This window comes from Centroberyx affinis, unplaced genomic scaffold, assembly GCF_046629955.1.
Source record: "Centroberyx affinis isolate AG114_WGS23_722 - 3 ecotype Tasmania unplaced genomic scaffold, CSIRO-AGI_Caff_v1 ptg005445l_1, whole genome shotgun sequence".
In the NCBI taxonomy this organism is placed as follows: domain Eukaryota; kingdom Metazoa; phylum Chordata; class Actinopteri; order Beryciformes; family Berycidae; genus Centroberyx; species Centroberyx affinis.
In genome coordinates this window covers 9,828-28,450 of record NW_027282725.1, presented here as the reverse complement: position 1 = coordinate 28,450, position 18,623 = coordinate 9,828, and positions in this window count along the sequence as shown.

Genomic DNA, 18,623 nt, shown 5'->3' with positions numbered 1-18,623 from the left:
AATTGAGTTTGATTGTATATTGATGGCGTGGCACCTATATAGCTCGAAATCAATCTCGTCTGGAGCATGAATCAGTCTGTTGATATATGTATCTTGGTATTGTTTTCTGCTTTCCCTATTTCACTGTCTGGTAACCATGCAGTTTAAATATATTGTAACACTGGGACATAGAGCGCTGGGCGCCCCCCCCCCCCCCCTTCCCCCTCACCCCCCTCCTCCTCTTCCCCTAGTCTCTCTCCAATCTCCTCAGCAGCCATATTTATTATCTGCATGATTTTCGGGCCCTGGTTTAATTCTGAGGCAGTTGTTTTGCAAGAGGGTGAATGAAGCCTAACTGTACATGTCCTTGGCATAATTGCGATGCACAGTGCTGGAGCAGGTGAAGCGAGGCATTGTCTGTCAGGCCCTGTTTTTGTTGGCTCAGTCCTCAGATTGTGTGTGGGATCCTGTCCTCAGGCACAATAGCTCACTCATAAAGGGGAGAGACTACCCGGCTGCTCCTGCTATGGTGGATGTGAGGGGGGAATCGCATAAATAGTCACTTTAAGGGAAAACAATCGTATTAAAACAGCATTCATTGGTATTAGGGAGAAAGGAAGCCCCTCACGTGTGTCATTAATGCTAATGTTGTTTAATAATGAATGTATCGGGGTTTGGCTGAATGAAAACAGGTTTTTGAGTGCGAAACGAAAGCATTAGAAATAGTGGTATCTGTGACAATGGTGGATATCGAAAGCTTGTGTGTATTATGGGTGTAAGATGAGAGAGAGGATCGCAAGGCCTGTAATTGCGTCTTTCTGTGTAATGGAATTGGAGTGCTAAAGAAACTCCAAATCCCATTGTCTGTCGTTTGTTTACACTGATACTAGCCTATAATTTGCATACCTTTTTAATACAAAATTGTAATTTTACCCTAATTTGATCTTAAACAGGTAGAGCTGGTTTTGCATAATGCCTCTCAGCTAAAGTCATTTGCAAAAAACGAGGAGGTCTGAAATTTGAAGAGCCAGTCAGCAATACCCAACTGAATTTGGCTAATTCAATCCATAACTGCTGCTTGTCTCAACTAAACCAATTACAGCTGATTCCCGTATAGTAATTAATAAGTGCGCCTGTTGTTATCAAATATTCTGGAGAATAGGCGAAATAAAATAGATTCCGGGACTTGGAGCGATATATTCTGTGTCTGATTGAGCGTCTACAAGCAGCAGATGTTATGTGCAGGGATGTAGTGGAGGGTCAACCACCTAAACTCAGGTTGCCCACTTAAGTAGCGCTTTATTTATTCATTTTGTACAGTATTTGCTGGTAACAACGGTAGGCTGGCGCTCCTTTGGTATTATAGTCTCTATCAGGGATGAAACCCACCCAAACTCTATTTAGACCTTTTAATTTGTGGAATAGAGTTTACGCGCCTTTTTAGGCTGATATAAATCTTTAAGCCATAAATCGATAGTACAAATAATCGTAAGCAGCACCAAACTAATGTAATCTATATGTAGAAAAAGCATGAATTAATGCCTCTCTGGAAATATAATTGTTTTTCTTATGTTGGTGTTTGTTTGCCTTATGTTAATCGCCGTCTGTAGGTCATAGCTAACCCACCTTTTTATTTACCACGACAGTTCATAGTTAGCCTCATCAATCCTGTGCACACGTGTCCTATACACTTCACACGCTCGCAGCCATGTTGATGTGGTCAGAAAGTATTTAGTTGATGCTGCTGAGATCATTGCTTGGTGAATGGAGTGTCTGCATGGCCTAATTACCCCGTAGCACCATCACTACAACAGTCTGCACTGTAACGCTTGCAGGCAATACTTTGGAGTTGCTTGCCTGCATGGGAAGATATAGGGCAATAGCCTACGAGGCCCAGATTTGTTCACTGTACAGCGAGAAATATTACATTGCTATGACTGGAATTTGATTCAAGCCCAGCTGTCCTCTTGACATTTAAACAGAGGGAGCTGATGCTGATGGAGATTGAAATGATTGTGTATAGATGATCAGTTACTGCGTTGCACTGTGGAAAAAAAAAGATCTCCGCTTTTGCAAGGGATTAGTGTTCACAAAAACGCCGGAAAATGTTTGGCATATTGGTGGAGCTTTGTACTTCATGTTTTGATGTAGGGTTTCGATTCCTATGGGCTAAACGTGTTGGTGTGATACAAATACTATGAGAGTAAATCCTGAATGATAGAAAACATATGGTCAGTGTATCGATACAGTTTCTGCAAACGTATTGTCAATTAGGCCTAGTTGTATCATATTTTTATTAAACGGCACATTTCAATCTGACGGCTTAATAAAAAGTGGCTTGGACTAGATGCGGGGTTCCTCTAAATGACATTTGATACGGTGATTGGCGCAATCGAATTATGTGACTTTAAAGTTTGCAATGAAGCGCAAAATGGCTAATTGTCCTCAAGTCTGACATCAGCCGTCATTTGGGGCTTTGGCCCCCCGCCTGCCGCTGACCCACTATGGGCCCCTTGCCCACTGTGCGAGCCGGGGCTCAGAAGCCAAGAGAGGTCAATGACTCCACCAAATCGCCCTTGATTACTTGAGACATTAGGTAATCGATTAGAAAACATTAACTGACTTTGAATAAACAAAGGGACTCCTGATAGGCGGAGGGGCTCGATAGTTCGACCGCAATATGGCTCATTCACAAAAAATGAGAAATGAGAGGTGTTTGATTAGTTTTTTAGTTGACATATGCATGGGAAAACACGTGCACGCGCGCGCACACTTATTCTCTCTCTCTCTCTCTCTCTCTCTCTCTCTCTCTCTCTCTCTTTCTCTCACTCTCACACACGCGCGCACACACACACACACACACTTCTAAATAGCCCTACTCAGCAATTTAGAATGACATGCAGCTACTCCGTAATGATCACAAATTATTATATATACACCAAAATATATACACTATATATAATATATATGTAATGTAGACATTTAGAATAATCATAGGCTACATGCCAAAGAAACGAATTTACATAGGCTACTAATAAAATATGGGCACATGATGCTTAGATTAAATTATCCAATTTCACAATGTAAACAAATATGGACGGGAATAACATTAAATCTGTGCCAACACAACTCGGGATATAAATGAGTCGGTAATAGCCAATGGTCAAAGTTGGTGTTGTAAAGTTGAAATAGGTTTAATGCATGTTTTATGGTTTCTCTTCGCCACTTTGAACCAGGCACCGCCATATAAATAATGTTTGTGTGCTGTGACAGCGCACATCAGAAATCATTGTTGTCCTCCAGTCACCTATCAAGCACTGAGGTCTGCCAATTTCATGGGCTTGTGTATCCCCAAATATATGAAAAAAGAGCGGATTAAAATTGTGTTAATGTTTCCCCTCTCGGTTAATGCAGTTTATATTCTAGTTTTAGTCATTCTCTCTCTCTCTCTCTGTGTCTCTCCCTGCATCCTCTGCAGTCAGCCAGGGGGGGAGTGTCGCCCCGGGCCAAACATATGCTTCTTTCCATTGCACTAATCCAAATGCAGCGTGGAGGAATAATTGCTCGAGTGGCCGTGGCTTCGCAGGGGCTTTGTCCCTCACTGGCTCCCGTCAGCCAGGCACACGCCATTTCAATCAACTCTCTCTCTCGCTCTTCTCTCTCTCTCTCTCTCTCTCTCTCTCTCTCTCTCTATCAAACCTCAGACCTTTTATCAAACCAGACCCTCACGCTTCATAAGCAAAGCCGCATCCCTAAATTAAGGGGGTTTCAATTTCCACCCTTTCTTTTATGTTGTGTTTATTTATGTTTTTCGTTTTTCTTTTATTTTGTCCCTGTGTGTGTGTGTGTGTGTGTGTGTGTGTGTGTGTGTGTGTGTGTGTGGTGTGCGACCAATGTTGTTGCTGCTGTCAGGTCATCATATTTGGCATTGGTGCGTATATGTTCGTTAATATAGACAGATCACCAGGTTGGCAGGCATTATTGGCAATAGGGCTGCATGTGCAGCGATTACAGCTGAAAGTGACTTTTTGGTGACTTTTTGCCAGCGCCTCAAGACTATTTCAGACAGTATTTACAGTTTTCGTTCGAGAAGGAAAAAAAATCCTCCTAGTCATCCAACCAGAAAGTTGACACAATGGCTTATTACTTTCTTTGGTTTCTGTTGGACAATATTGACACTAATACATTGCTAGAAATTGACAGAAATGAAGTGGCAAATAACAAGGTCTGTGTTACAACTGCTCTACTCAAACCCTGAAGCAGTATAGGGAGCCTAACATGCTCAGGGGTTTAGCATGCTAATATGTTGTTGATTGTGTGAATAATAATAATAATAATAACAATAACAATAATAATAATACTGATAATAATAATAATAATAATAACCTAATAATAATTTATCGAGGATATATTCTAGAGGAATTCAAAATTAATTGCAGGCACTTGGACCTAGACCTTAAATGCAGTTTAAGAACAGCAGGTGGATGTACAGCAGTTTCCAGCTTTTATATATCAGTTGAAATTGTTGGGTTCATTAGGAGAACAGGTGATTCGATAAGTGAACCATATTGTCTGTGTTCCTGTGATGAATATACAACCGTACACAGCAACGGTTTCTCCTGCAAATGCGAAAAAGATAATGACAGTGCACATCATATGTTTTGTTACAGATAGTCTCCTATACACACTCACCCCCCCCCCCCCCCCCCCCAGCCTTATTTTCTGTGAATCAACGATGAAAAATCACTCTAGTAAAATGGACCATTTGCTAGGAAATCGCATATTTCCACGGATAAGGAATGGAATAAGAGAGAGAGAGAGAGAGAGAGAGAGAGAGAGAGAGAGAGAGAGAGAGTGAGAGAGAGAGAGAGAGAGAGAGAGAGAGAGAGAGGGGTATAGAGCCTGGTGGTGGTGGGGGGGAGCAGCAGAGAGCCGTGGATGTCTGACTGAATTAATAGACATGATAATTTCACACTATTTCATCTAGTGAGCTATCTGTTCCATCACAGCAAAATAAAAGGGTCACTGCGCAGCTGTGGCAAACCCCAAGCGTTATTATGAAGTTTGATGATAGAGCCCCACCCTCCCTCCTCCCCTCCCCTCCCCTTCTATTTTTTTTTTTTTTTTTGCTTTTCCCTGGTACTTTGCTCCAGGCCAGCAATAGCTCGGGGCCACGCCGGTGCCTCCCCATGATAAAGGACTTATACTCTGTCTGTGCGTAAAGAAAGCCGCAGCAGCTTCTCTCTCCCGACCCTAATCAACTCACTGGCTTGGTCCTATAACGATTGGTACCCCCCTCCCCCCCACCCGCCCCCAATCTCTCTATTTCCTCTTTATAATACTGCTAACTTTTGGGTTATTGCACATTTTGTTGAGCGTTTACTTATTTCACCAAACGCTCAATAACCAAACGCATTTTCTTTGGATATAGGCTACTGCACTGTGCAAAACTGTAAAATAGCATGCAAAGGCCCTATAAGTCAGTGATAATAATAATAATAATATCACTGGAAATCCTATAGTAATGCCATAGGAAATGAAAATGACATGAAATATGATAAGGTCACTATAGACTCACTGTTGAGTAGCCAACCACAAACACACTATAGCATTCTCTATCGGAATATTATAAGAATACTATAGCCTACTGTAGGAGATAAAAACACACCAAGTACGATAAGGTCTCTCTAAACTCACTATAAGTCCCTGTAGCAATATTTTAGGAATATCATAGAAAATAAAAATACCATAAAGGACCATAATGTCGCTATAAACTAAAACTAACTATTGAGTAGCTTACCACAAACTATACTATAAGTCTCAATAGAAATATTATAGGAATATTATAGTGATACCATAAGAGTTTTAAAAACACCACGAAGTACGATAAGGTCACTCTAAACTCACTAGAGCACTATAAGTCCCTATAAGAATATTATTGTTATTTATAGCGAACCCCCTTTTATTTTTTTCATAATGCTGCTTACTTTTGGATTATTCCACATTTAGTTGGATATGTATTTATTTATTCAGCCGCTGGATAAATGGATTTGAGGGCTGGGAAGAACTTTGTTTCTAAATTCATGTCGGCGGATTGTGGACAGATTCTTCTCAGAAACAGGAGACAGGAATGAATTGAATTTCGTTTTTTCTTTTGTGTTTTTTTCGTTCAGTAAAATATTTGTTTTCAAGCGGTGCACGGTTAAAATGTATTAACAAAGGGGACACCTAATGCGGACCTGTCTCCCCCTGAAGCGCCGGTGGTTGATAGGGACCTAAAAATCTACTGCTGGGTGATGGGGCCCATTCTGTCCGCACTGGCTTTGCTTCTGCCTCTAGGTCAGTCAGTTTTAGCTTCATCCAGCAAGGTAAAAACACTTATGCACCGACCACAATTTATCTTAAGATCCAAACAGGAGAGTGTGCTGATGTCTGCTGCTATTTTTCCTCCAAATGCCACTATTTAATTTTTGGAAATGCCTATTTGCTGTTGGTGCTTTGGATATTGCAAGTAATTATTTTGGTGAAAGGTAGATGAAAGGTAGACATATTGTGCGTTTCTGTGACTGCTGTATGCCAAAGATAAATGCCCACTTTACTCTAAATGGAGATTAAAGTAATATTGAACGCAACTGAAGGTTCCAAGTCATGCTGTAAGTGTGTGTGTATGTGTGTGTGTGTGTGTGTGTGTGTGTGTGTGAGAGTGTGTGTGAAAGAGATCGAGAGAGAGTGTAATGCCACCAAAGATATACTGTCCACAAAGTCTTCCATTCATCACTACCACCATCTTCATCTTTGTCATCCTCCTCTTCCTCCTCCTCCTCCTCCTCCTCCTCCTCATCACCGCAGAATAAGAGATAAACAAACAAGTTAGAAGAAAATAAAAAACTAACCTGGTGGGAATTTTTCTCCTGTAGAATTTACTTTTTCAACTTTGGACTTTAAACCCTGTCACATTTGATTTGTTTATTCTATGGCATTTCTGCTTTTATTAAGACAGTATACAGTGAAGAGTGACAGGGAAGATGGAGGGGAGAGGGGGAATGAAATGTGACAAAGGTCATGAGTCAGATTCAAATTCACACCTCTTCAAGCACATGGTATGTACTCTAACCTGTCGAGCCAAGAGCAGAGCCCAATTTTTTTTATTTTTTTGTGGTGTACAGTGATAAAAACAATTTCCCAAAGATGGAAACAACATCATTTGACCCTCGCAGTCATGTACAAATGTCACTTGAGGGGTCAAATTTGTGGCATTAGGTTCGACCAATATGGGTTTTTGAAGATGTTGATGATATTGCTGCTGATATTTTTGAACTGAAGCTGCTGATAGCCAATATTATCTGGCAATATTCAATATCAATATTAAGTGTTTCCCCCAATTGTATTCTTGGCAGTGTGGAAAAGCCACTGAAACATTTAGACCCATGGGAAACTACAGTTCTCCATTGAAACCCAGACTAATAAAATTGTTTTAGGTGGGTCTGCAGCTGCTTCTGCCAGGATAATCCACCCCATCTATTCAATGGTAGGGGAAATTTATTTATAAAAAACAGTACTGAACAATTAAGTGAATAAATAAAATGTGCAAAGAAAATAAAATCTCATTGCAGGTTTTATACAGACTGTCTTTTTGCAGCTGTGGTCAGGGAGGAACCTCTATTATTATTGACAGCGGATGACATAATTGGCCAATAACCGCTATTTCATAAAGGGAAAATATCCTTCCAACATATCAGGAAACCAATGGTCTGGCCCTGCCTTGGATTAGAGAGGAGTTTAGTGTTTTGCCAAAGACACATGGGACTGAATCCTTCTCCAGAACTCTGTCATCCTCTTTTCCCTTTTCCTCACTGCACACTGTCTAAAATGCAAAAACGGACAATTCAACAGTTCAACTCTATTCCCAAACTAACAACTATACTCTGCTCTGATATAATTTACTACTGTCTCTCCTCTCTACACCTCTTTCCACTGTGCTTTTGTTTTCACAAAGATTTAAAAAGTCCTGTGTTGTGGGACAAGACATATGATTAACCTTTTTCAGTGCCTGAAGAAGCAGAGCTATTGAGCTACTTTAGCTGATGTCAACAGTGACACAGTACTAAATTGGATGCAATGGGTGTATTTTTAACCCTAATCCTGAAATCACTTTCAAAATCAATGCAAACATAACAGTGATAATGAAGCCTTGTTTTTTCTCGGTAAAGAAAAAAATTGGCGATCTGACTTCATCATCTTTATTTTTTCTCTCGGGCAGATAACCAGTCAAACAAATTTAACAATGTCTACGAAGCAAAGAGATAGTTCTTCTTCTTCTTCTTCTTCTTCTTCTTCTTCTTCTTCTTCTTCATTCATCTACATATATTGTTAAAACCCACTGTTAACTGACCTTATGATCTTGAAAATTTACTTACATGAAAGTTGCAATTGTTTATGATGGGGCATAAATACAACCTTAATTTTTGCTGTCATTCTCAGTAGATCTCTGTGAACGGCTGATAATAACAAGCAATAACTTTACGATAAACGGCCACATTATTAGCTTAAAGGAGAGCCCTGTATGGGAGAGAGAGTTAGAGTGCTTGGTCTGACCTCTCGGAGCCTGTGAAGAAATGGTTTTGATCTTACCACAGGCTAAACACTGCCAACAGGACTTGACATTGCAGAACAATTTCCCAATTACCTTTTGACATGCATATTGACACAAAACTGTAATTTTCTCTCTGAATTTGTTAGCTTGAGGGGCTCACTTTCATGCCAGTGGATTGTCAGATGTGCTGCTCCAGTCTCTCTCTCTCTCTCTCTCTCTCTCACTCTCACTCTCTCTCTCTCTCTCTCTCCCTCTCTCTCTCTCCCTCTCTCTCCCTCTTTTCCTCTCTTTCTTATATGTGACTGTCCAGAAAAAAAAGGCTTCCCTACTGACAGCTGTGGCGAATGGAAAAGGCCATTTTCAAAATGGCTGAAAAAAAGTGGCTATGTACGCTTTCATGGGAAATGAATCTGTGCTTTGTGGTTTCTCTCTGTTTTTACTTTTTTCTTTTGCTAATTTTCATCTCTTGGTGAGGTTTGTATTTAAGTTGCCATGTATGTTTACATTTTTCATATGGATCTGGTATACATATTTTTGAAAAGAACATTTCTGAAAGTTGAAAAGATTTGTTGTGTGGCTTTTCTTTATTCATGGTTCATGGTTTTTGCAGGCTTCATGGATTTGAATCTGATCTGATCTGTGATCTTCAGCAAACAAGTTTAATCTAATGCTATTGAACACTTGTGTGCCAAAAACCTCAACCTTTCCCGATAAACTTTGCAAACTTCACAAACATGTTGTCTCTTCATTGTCAATCTCAAGGTTCTCGCCAAACTCAACATGCCAGTTGACACTAAAATGCCATAATCACTGGGACGTTTTCTTGGGTTTGAGATGTCCAGGCAGCAAAGAGAGGAGAGAGGACTATGGCTGTGTCATCATGAGCTTGTCATCGCGCTAGGCTTGATTGGCACATGCTAGGCCAGATTACAGGAGCTGGTGTTGATGGAGGGTTACCCTCACACTCCCAGCCGCCTCCTGTCAGGAACCCCAGAAAAGTGGGTCAGACTTGGGCTTGGCTCTGCCCCGAGCCCCCCTGCCCCAGCTACAGTCCCGATGCAAGTGCTTGCTGAAGATTAGGATCGAGCCCCGGGCCTCGGACGAGGGCCAGAGCCCAGGCAGCTACCCCAGCTTCATCTCTCAGCCCTCCCACAATGCTCATTTCCAATATCAGAATTCTATGGCAGCCATCTTAAATGTACCCAAAGCTGGAGTGAAATTTCAGTCAGTGCAGACACATCTGCAGCCATCGCTGCCCAAATCACAGCACCTTAAACCAGTCATTGTTTCATCTTAAAATCACAAGGAATCTAAAACTGGCATGGATATTTTAAATTAACTGAAAATTAAAGAAATTAAAAAATGTTGTTAAAGTGATAATTCGCAAGATTACATTTTTTCTTGTGATACTTTAAGTTGAAACAATACCTTTTTTTTTTATAGTGTAGGCCCTAGCATTTGCCCATGCCCTTTACAAAAGGGCTACAACACCCTCCCACCCATCATGTTTCCAATCCTTCTTTAAAAAAGGCTTGTTTGGGCCTCATCAAATAGAGTGCAGAGAGTGCCAAGAAAGAAGGGAGAGAAATGAACTGTAACAGAGGATGTGAATTAGATTTGAACCCACAATGTTCCATGTCTTGTAGCGCGTTGAGCCAACAGGACACCCCAGGTGCTTTTTGATATGATACCTCATTGATCCCTGTAGGTAAATTCTCTTTTCACTTGTGCCCCTCCACAGGGAGGTCAGAGGTCAGGGTCAGATACAGAGCAGCAGCCCTGCAGCAGGTAGGGATTCAGTGTCTTGCTCAAGGACACTTCAGCAGAGTGGATGTTTGCCAACACTGGGACTTGGCAAGTCATTTTCCAACAACTGATGGATATGGATGTTGGTGAAAGCCTGGACGATGTACTGCATAGACTGCAGACTGCATAGACTCTTTAGTAACTGCTTCTCTATAGCAGGACAATGTGGTGGAGCCAAAGCCATGGCCAGCCAACATGGATATACATGTAACACGCATTGAAAAGTATATCTTTTGACACTATATGGCCAAATGGACAAGTCAGAAATAGAATAATGGCAAGTTTGTTTGGTGGGGAAATTGAATGACATTCCACCCATAATTTCTAGCTGGCCTTATTAAGCCCAGAAGTGGAAACCATGTTGAATATGCTGTGGTGACAATTGTGGAGTCTGACTAGATTAGAACGATCCTCAACCTCAAATCATTCATAACTGCGTGGCTCAATTTTCACTGCGGCAAATAGCATTTTTTGCAATAGTTATAGAACAAGTTGTACTACTTTGAATATCCGGATCTTCTTTATTGCCAAGAAAAGCACAGTAAACCACCTGACTCTTGCCACCAAAGTCATACAATTCTGAAACTGTTAGATGCGACCCGAATAAATGAAACATTTCCCTAACCGTAGTCCTAAAGAAGTTGCAAAACAGATGCAAATGAAAAAAATGTAAATGCAGGCTATGGGAATTCACTGTGGACACCCTCTTTATCTTCTGCCACGGCCTTGGTGCGCGCTTTCAAAGTGTAGCAACCCAAATGAGCTCCGTCTTCTTTCAGTCGTCGTCTAAATTAAAGCAGCCACAACTAAGGGTTGGGGATGAACGCCAAAGCTTTGCAGTGGCAGCACCGTGTTTAACACAAGTTCCATTAAAAAGAGCCCATTACTACTACTGAAGGAAACGGTGCCCGGGGCCTCTCTAAAGTGTTACGAAAACCTCATTGATAATTAAATGTTGGTTACCCCCGGTATGCATCGCTCCCGCACTTTGCTTACCAATCAAACCTCCACCCACCGCTGCTGCCGCCACCATTTGCTCTCTCCTCAGTGTTTATCAAGGAATCATACAGCCCTCTAATAGGTGCCAATTAGAGCCAACGGGGGCTCCGGGGTTAATTATTCCCCAACACATTATTTGATTGAGCGTATTTAGAGCGGTACAGTGTTGGGGAAAAACGGTGACAGGGGTAACGGTAGATAACACCTTAGTCTTTGTTGATGTACACTCGCAGTCACACACACAGACACTGACAGACATGTGCGTGCTGACGTGCCTGTGCACACACACACACACACACACACACACACATACAGAAACACTTCTAAATGCTGCTGCTCAGCATTTAGAAGAATAATCCGGATAATCACAAACCATTAGGTCTTACTACAAAATCATGAGTTTTCTTAATTTGAAAATCAGAGTAATGCTCTGATGCTTAACTTCATGCTATATATTTTGTGTCTAGGAATATAGCCTAAAAAAGAAAAGGTCCCATGTATCATCCTAGCTTCGAAGCCATCGGCAATTGATTTGATTAAGACCCACACAGTTTTGCACATGGTATTCAAAGTCCACGCTTTGCATGCTCGCTCATAATGTCTTGTGTTGATCTGTTGAGGTAGCGTGAGAACACAGGCAGAGTGATGAAAGAGGTAAGTTGTTAATAATTTGTATTGTTGAATAATCTCACTCACACAAATAAGTAATGCCCCAAATGTAATAGATTTCACCGCTGAACCAAACAAACAAAAAAACAGCAACCACAGAAAAATCGTTATCTCCTTTGCAGGTTCTTTCAAGTGCAACATAGAGCATATCGCCATCAATAATACAATAATATGTGCAGAGAGAGAAACAAATGTAGATTCAAGGAGCTATCCTTGAACAGTAAACACTGGCAGGAGAAGAAAGTAAAGAAAGAGCAAAACAAAAAAAAAATTACACACAATGAACAGTAGGTATCTGATTTATCCTGGGCAAATAGATAATAATCATTATGCCCAAATAGTGCTTCCCCTCTGTCACACTGCAAAGAAGCAAAGACATAAAAGTAAGTTGAGAATGAAGCTTTTGACAGGTTGCTAATGGATCGCTGTAGGCCCATCTGTTTCACTGCAAATAGAGAAATGGCGGGGTTTTGATTTGGGTGTTGAAACTGTTACCACTGTCACTGTAAACAATAATTGTCAAACATATTTACCCCGCAATCGCTTTAGCAGATGTTCCGCTTTTTGTTTCAAGCGGCTTTTTTGTGTGTTGTATCTCCCCTCTGCAGACACACCACATGCCCCCACCACCACCACCACCACCACCACCACCGCTGCACCCCCAACTAGAATATTGAGCAGGTATTTGCGAAAGGTGCTCCAGGGCACGAGGGAGTGCGAGGGATGGGGCGGGGTGGGGTGGCAGAGAGAGAGAGAGAGAGAGAGAAAGAAAGAGAGAGAGAGAGGGGAGGAGACGAGAGAGGGGAGGGTAGTGGGAGGAGGGAGAGTGAGAGAGAGAGAGAGGGAGCGGGAGGGAGGAAGAGATTATCTGGGCCCTTCATCAGTGGCTCCCCCCACCCCCCTCCTCCCCCCTCCTCCTCCTCCTGCCCATCGTGGAGCCCTGAGGGCCCGGGGAGGCGGCCCCGTGCCTCGCAGCCATGCAACCTCTTTATCACTCTAATCTGTTAATTGTAGGCGCTCAATTGGCACATGGTGGCTTTTTATTAGAGCCTCCCAACATTAACTAGACAGAGAATGCAGAAAAAGCTGGCGTGGCCCTTGTCTATTCTCTTTCTCTCCTTCTGTCTGCAGTTCGGAGTAGAAGCTACACTAGCATGCTCCATACTTAGCATTCTTCATTTGGCCGGAAATCATCATGATGTCCTCAAACTCTGCAGACTTAGTCCCTTTAAAATATTATTTACAATTAATACAATTAACCCTAACCTTAGATTTGATTTAAAAAGACAATAAAATAAAAAAATAAAAATAATAATATTAAATAAAAATGAAGCTAGGCATTCACAGAGCTACCATTCTGCAAAGTGTGTTATTATTCAAAATGAAGGACACAATCTATCTCTGTCTTTCTCTGTCTTTTTGTCTTTAACCCCTTGATGTTCCTCCCACACAATGGAGGCTCGGCCCTTTAAAGGAGGAATGAACACAGAGATGACCCCTTACTGCAGGCAAGTGATCAGATCTGATCTCAGGTGTTCAACCCCCCAATCCATCCTCCCCACCCTCCTCCTCCTCCTCCCGCTGTCTTTGTGCAGCTTGTTACAGTGAGCTGATCCCCTCATCCGACTGGTAGAAGGCCATAGGTCTCCCTCCTGTCCCGTCCAGGCTTGTCTGTGGCGACTGCTCTTTTTTTTTTTCTTTTTTCTTGCAATTTCTCTGGCTGTTCCTTTGTTCGTCAGACTTGTGGTTTGTATCAGTGAGACGGCTGAGAGATCCACTGGTCTATTCAGAAAATACAGAGGGGTGGGGGATTACTCAGTCCATTTATATACACACACACACACGCATGTGCGCATACACATACACAAAACATGCATGAAGATATGTATTGACGCACACAATACACTCAAACATAGGCACGCACACACACACACACGCACGCACACACACACACACACACACACACACACACACACACACACACACACACACACACACACACACCTCTCCAATGCTTTCTTTGGCCCTTCCTTGCCAAAACAGCTTGTGTTTGTTGTCAAAAGACTGATTAGGAAAAAGACCCCTCTCTGCTGGCTTTTCCAGGCTCTGACGAAAGGTCAACAGAAGCTAAGTTCTGATAAATTAGAGTGTTTTTGTATGCAAAGATTAATCTCAATATCAGCATTCCACCAAAAAGCGTCTGTTAAAAGGCTGTGACGAATATACAGTACAGTTAAATAATGCGTGCCACAAAAGAAGACAGCAACTTTATTATTCAAATTCGGGAAACATTTGAATGTAGATTATGTGAAGAGAACCAAATTACTTGCAAAGAAGCCGAAATTCAAAAGCGGATTTGCATGTTCTTGTGGGGTCACGGCTCTGAAGTTGGCTTTCCAATCTCAAAGGTAAGCACAATGTGCCGAGCGATTGGCGCTGTGAAATGTTTGATGTCAAAGTAGCAAGAGGGCGGTTTTACTTTCGACAAAGTTTTGCCTCCTGAGCTCCACTGAGAAATGCGGGCCTGCAACTTGGTGACAGAACAATGGAGTGAGCGATTTATGGCTGGCTATTAACAACTCCTGCTTTCAGGCCCCCATACGGCAAACAGGTGTTTTACGAGTCCGCCCCCGCATTGACACAAGTCCTGCTGCTCCGCCACCTTTTCTTTCCGCCGACTTTCAGATTTGCCCTCCACTACCCTCTCTAGTCCTGGCCAAGGGTTTAGGGAAGTAAACAACTCAATGGGTGACAGCTTCAAATCACATGGTTTGTACTTTTTTTCCTGTTTGGTTTCATTGATACCTAACTAAAAACAGTTCTTCAAATGAATACTGGTCCCTTTGCTGCTGAATGATGAATATCTGCCTTGTTATGACTGATCATTGATTAGGCCTCTTTTTATTGGTTGTACAACCGCAACCGCAGTAGCAGAAGAATCAGTGCTGCAGGAACGTTATATAACTCAGGCGGAAACGGCATGACACTCTCAATTCCAAGAGCAGAAATTGATTTAAGTACAAACATGACATGTCAGTCGCACAACCTTCATCAGACTAGTTCTGGCACCCAACAAAGCCGCCCGATGTCCTTAGCTGCTTTTATCTTGTGTTATCGTTCGTGTCAGATTTGCCAATTCCGTCGTGACAAACGGGGAAAAAAAAACATCATGATAACAAATTGGATTTGGACAGGCATAGATTCAATTTGTGTAACTTGTTTAATTTTTTAGGCAGGAGAGATTTTTGGATCCTGGGTCAATGGGGTCTTTGTGTGCGTTGGCTGCATGTGGAACTCTGCATGTGGAGAAACAGTGTTAGGGGAATTGCTGAGAGAATAGATAGACACATTTTTGTGCGAGTGTGTATGTGTGAACCTTGAGTGTATGTGTACATGGAGTGTGTTCAGATGTGTGTTTGGATGTGCACGTGTCTGAGTGCGGTTTTGAAAGTGTTTGTGTCTGAATGGGTGAATCTCTGAGCGCCCATATTTGTGTGTTTGAGAGAAAGAGCTTATTAGGAGCTCTTAGCGGTCACAAAGCTTTTATCTTGATTCTGTGGCCTAGTCACAAGGACTCCATGCGACAGACAACAGTGGGTATGATACAAAACTAAATACACCATGAATCTGTCTATTTTGGGTCAATAGTGCCACAGTACAGCTGCAGAAGTATCTGGGGACCCTGAACTCACCCCAATCAAACCCACTCACACTGCACAGTTAAGAGGATTGCCACTAATTTAAGGGAGACCATTTGATGTTCATTACAAGATTCAAGATACATTTATATTTTCGGCATTTAGCTGACGCTCGAGTGACTGAGTGCAACACTAGAATTAAGTCTAGATTAAAAGTAGCCAACAGTAAGGAGTGCAAGTATCAGAGGCACAGTGTGCTGACAATAGATAGAACACCTGTCCCCAAATTGATAATGTATGATAGAGAATTTCTATGTAAAGATGTAAGAGGGTATAATTAGAGGGAATAGTAAGGAAAGGTAGAAGTTTTTATTAAAACATGATAGAAGCATTTTCCTGTGGGAGACGGGGTGTGACTCAGGAGAGAGAGGACAGGAAGGATTTCTGGAAGGGATGACTTGACTTTTCAGGTTACGACAGAAGACAGGGAGTGTCTGCTGTCCTGCATGGGGTGGAACTAATCCAATTAACATTAAGGAATGTAAGCGGGTCAATGAACACAAGGTGTGAGCCAATAGTCACGGAGCAAAACTCTTGAAGGGTTTCATTAAAAAATGCTACATATCTTAAAAGTTACCTAAAAGTACCACCTTGTAATTACTACCTCAATTACCTAGAGTTTTTCTATAATGCTAGTGTTTTAAACAAAGCCCTTAAGACCGCTATATACCTACTATATACCACAATGCTTTACTTTTACTCACCAGTCACCACTAAAGATTTCCCTTTTCCAGGAAGTAAAAGTAATGAGATTTTCATATAAAAATACAAGAAAATATATATTTTTTTCTTTTTTTGGGGTATAAATCATCAAATAGGTGCATGGTATATTTAGAATGAGCTAAAAAGGCAAAACAGTTCATTTCAGTGTGACTTTAAGAGTAGGGACCCATGCTACTTCATGTATGAACTAGTATGAACACTAACTCTGAGCCACCTGGACAAACCCACAAAAAAAAAACACCTTTGTTTCTATGTGCCTCCTGAAGGAGACAAATATTTATATGCTGTAGTCAGGTACAGTGGAAACAAAAGTAAAAGTCCCCCTTCCCTACATTAATGCTGTAGGATTTTCCAGATAATTCCTCTTGCAGCAGCAGAAACAATACAGCAGCAGAACAGCAAGCATGTACAAGGTGGGACTTCTACAATGGCTATTTCTGTATGTGACAGACTTAAAATAACTGAGTATGGCGAAGCATTAGCCCTTTCCTGTTCTGCTGACAGCTTTGTCATTGCCGGTCAAACTTTGCAGTGGGCTAAACATGCCACGCTCTACACCACACTCCAGTTAAATAGCTTTTATTGGGTGACTTTTCGCCAGGCTAAATGGGGATACATTTTATTCTTACTGTTTGGGGAGAGCCTGAGGTGTGTAAGGCCAACATAAGCGGAAGGGCTTTGCAACTTAAAGGAGCCCTTACCTTCCGGCACTGTTTTATTACAACTACTGTTTACATCTCCCAATACATCCTAAGTATTTCCATTATTAAGTTTGGACAAATCATTTGCCTGGGGTTCAAGGTAGTATGCCATTGAAACGTAATCCTACTGTTGATCTTATTACTGCCAAACCAAACAAGCAGAAATCAATTTCAGCAGGAAAGGTAAAGGAAGAAAAAAAAAGAGGAGGAAATTAGATCAAAACGATAGGGGGTGGCGGTTGCGGCTGTGGGTGCAGGGGAGCGGTGGGGTTTGGAAGTATATATGCCAAGAGTGTGTGCTCACTGCCCAAACAAGTCGACAAATAGCGAGCGGTAATTTTTGAGGCATTCAAATATGGTACTTCTCAACACACAGCCCCCCCCCCCCCCCCCCCCCCCCCCCTTGCCCCGGAGGTGAAATGAGACACCTTGGATTACTGTTTTTCATATTCATTGCGCACCCCGCTTTGTTTTAAAGACTCACTCCACACCGTGAGAAAGTACACCCCAGCTCCTCTGGTACTAACAACGCCTCAAGTCTGATCAACTCAACTGACAGCTTATGGGTTTTTTATACACCATTATTTCATGTCATCGATTGACTTAATATACCTTTAATGAAAATACAGGCGCTAACACTCTAGACTGGGCTGCTGGCTCTCTCACCTGCAAAGGAGCAACTATACTGTACTCAAGTACTGCAGTGAGGTGTGAGCCCATAGAAGTATGCACACTATTCAACACATTTACACAGCTACATGTTAGAATAATATTTTTATGTTTTGTCAGTTGGTATGTAACACAGCTGAAGTTATGGCATAGATTTATTACTCATTGCTGGCAATATATGGACAGTGTGGTACTGTACAGCTGGACAAACATTTCATGAAAACCTCCTTTGCTAATTAATGAGAAATTTGCTGTTTTCTGAACCAGGATGCTGTGAATAAAACTCGAAGAAACGACAAAAGAAACATTTTCTGATTGCTAAATCAGAATCAGAAAACACTTTATTCACCAATACAATAAAAAAAACGTGACTTTCCTTGATGGTGCAGTTACACAGCTCACATTATATTACATGCTCACATAACTACACACATGGTACCAGGACAGACATGACCTCACAAACAGTGCAAAAGACAGTGCAGGACATAAAACACAAATGATACAATACAAACAACAAAGTCAACATGTATACATTCAATTATAGTCAGAGTTAGTAGCATGGGAGCGGAACTATTGATACTCTGAACAAAATCTTGTCAAAATCAAGTACAGTACTGTGTCCCATGGTCACTGGCACATTATTCTGTCCCAGCAGCGGCCGGTCCCAGGAGCACTTGCACCCCTGGAGAACAGAGTGAGAGAGGGATGTGATAAATTAGCCCTTGGAGGAAATGCAAAGCAGAGGTTCTGGCAGCGGGCCACATGGAACCCCCATAAAACAGCAAC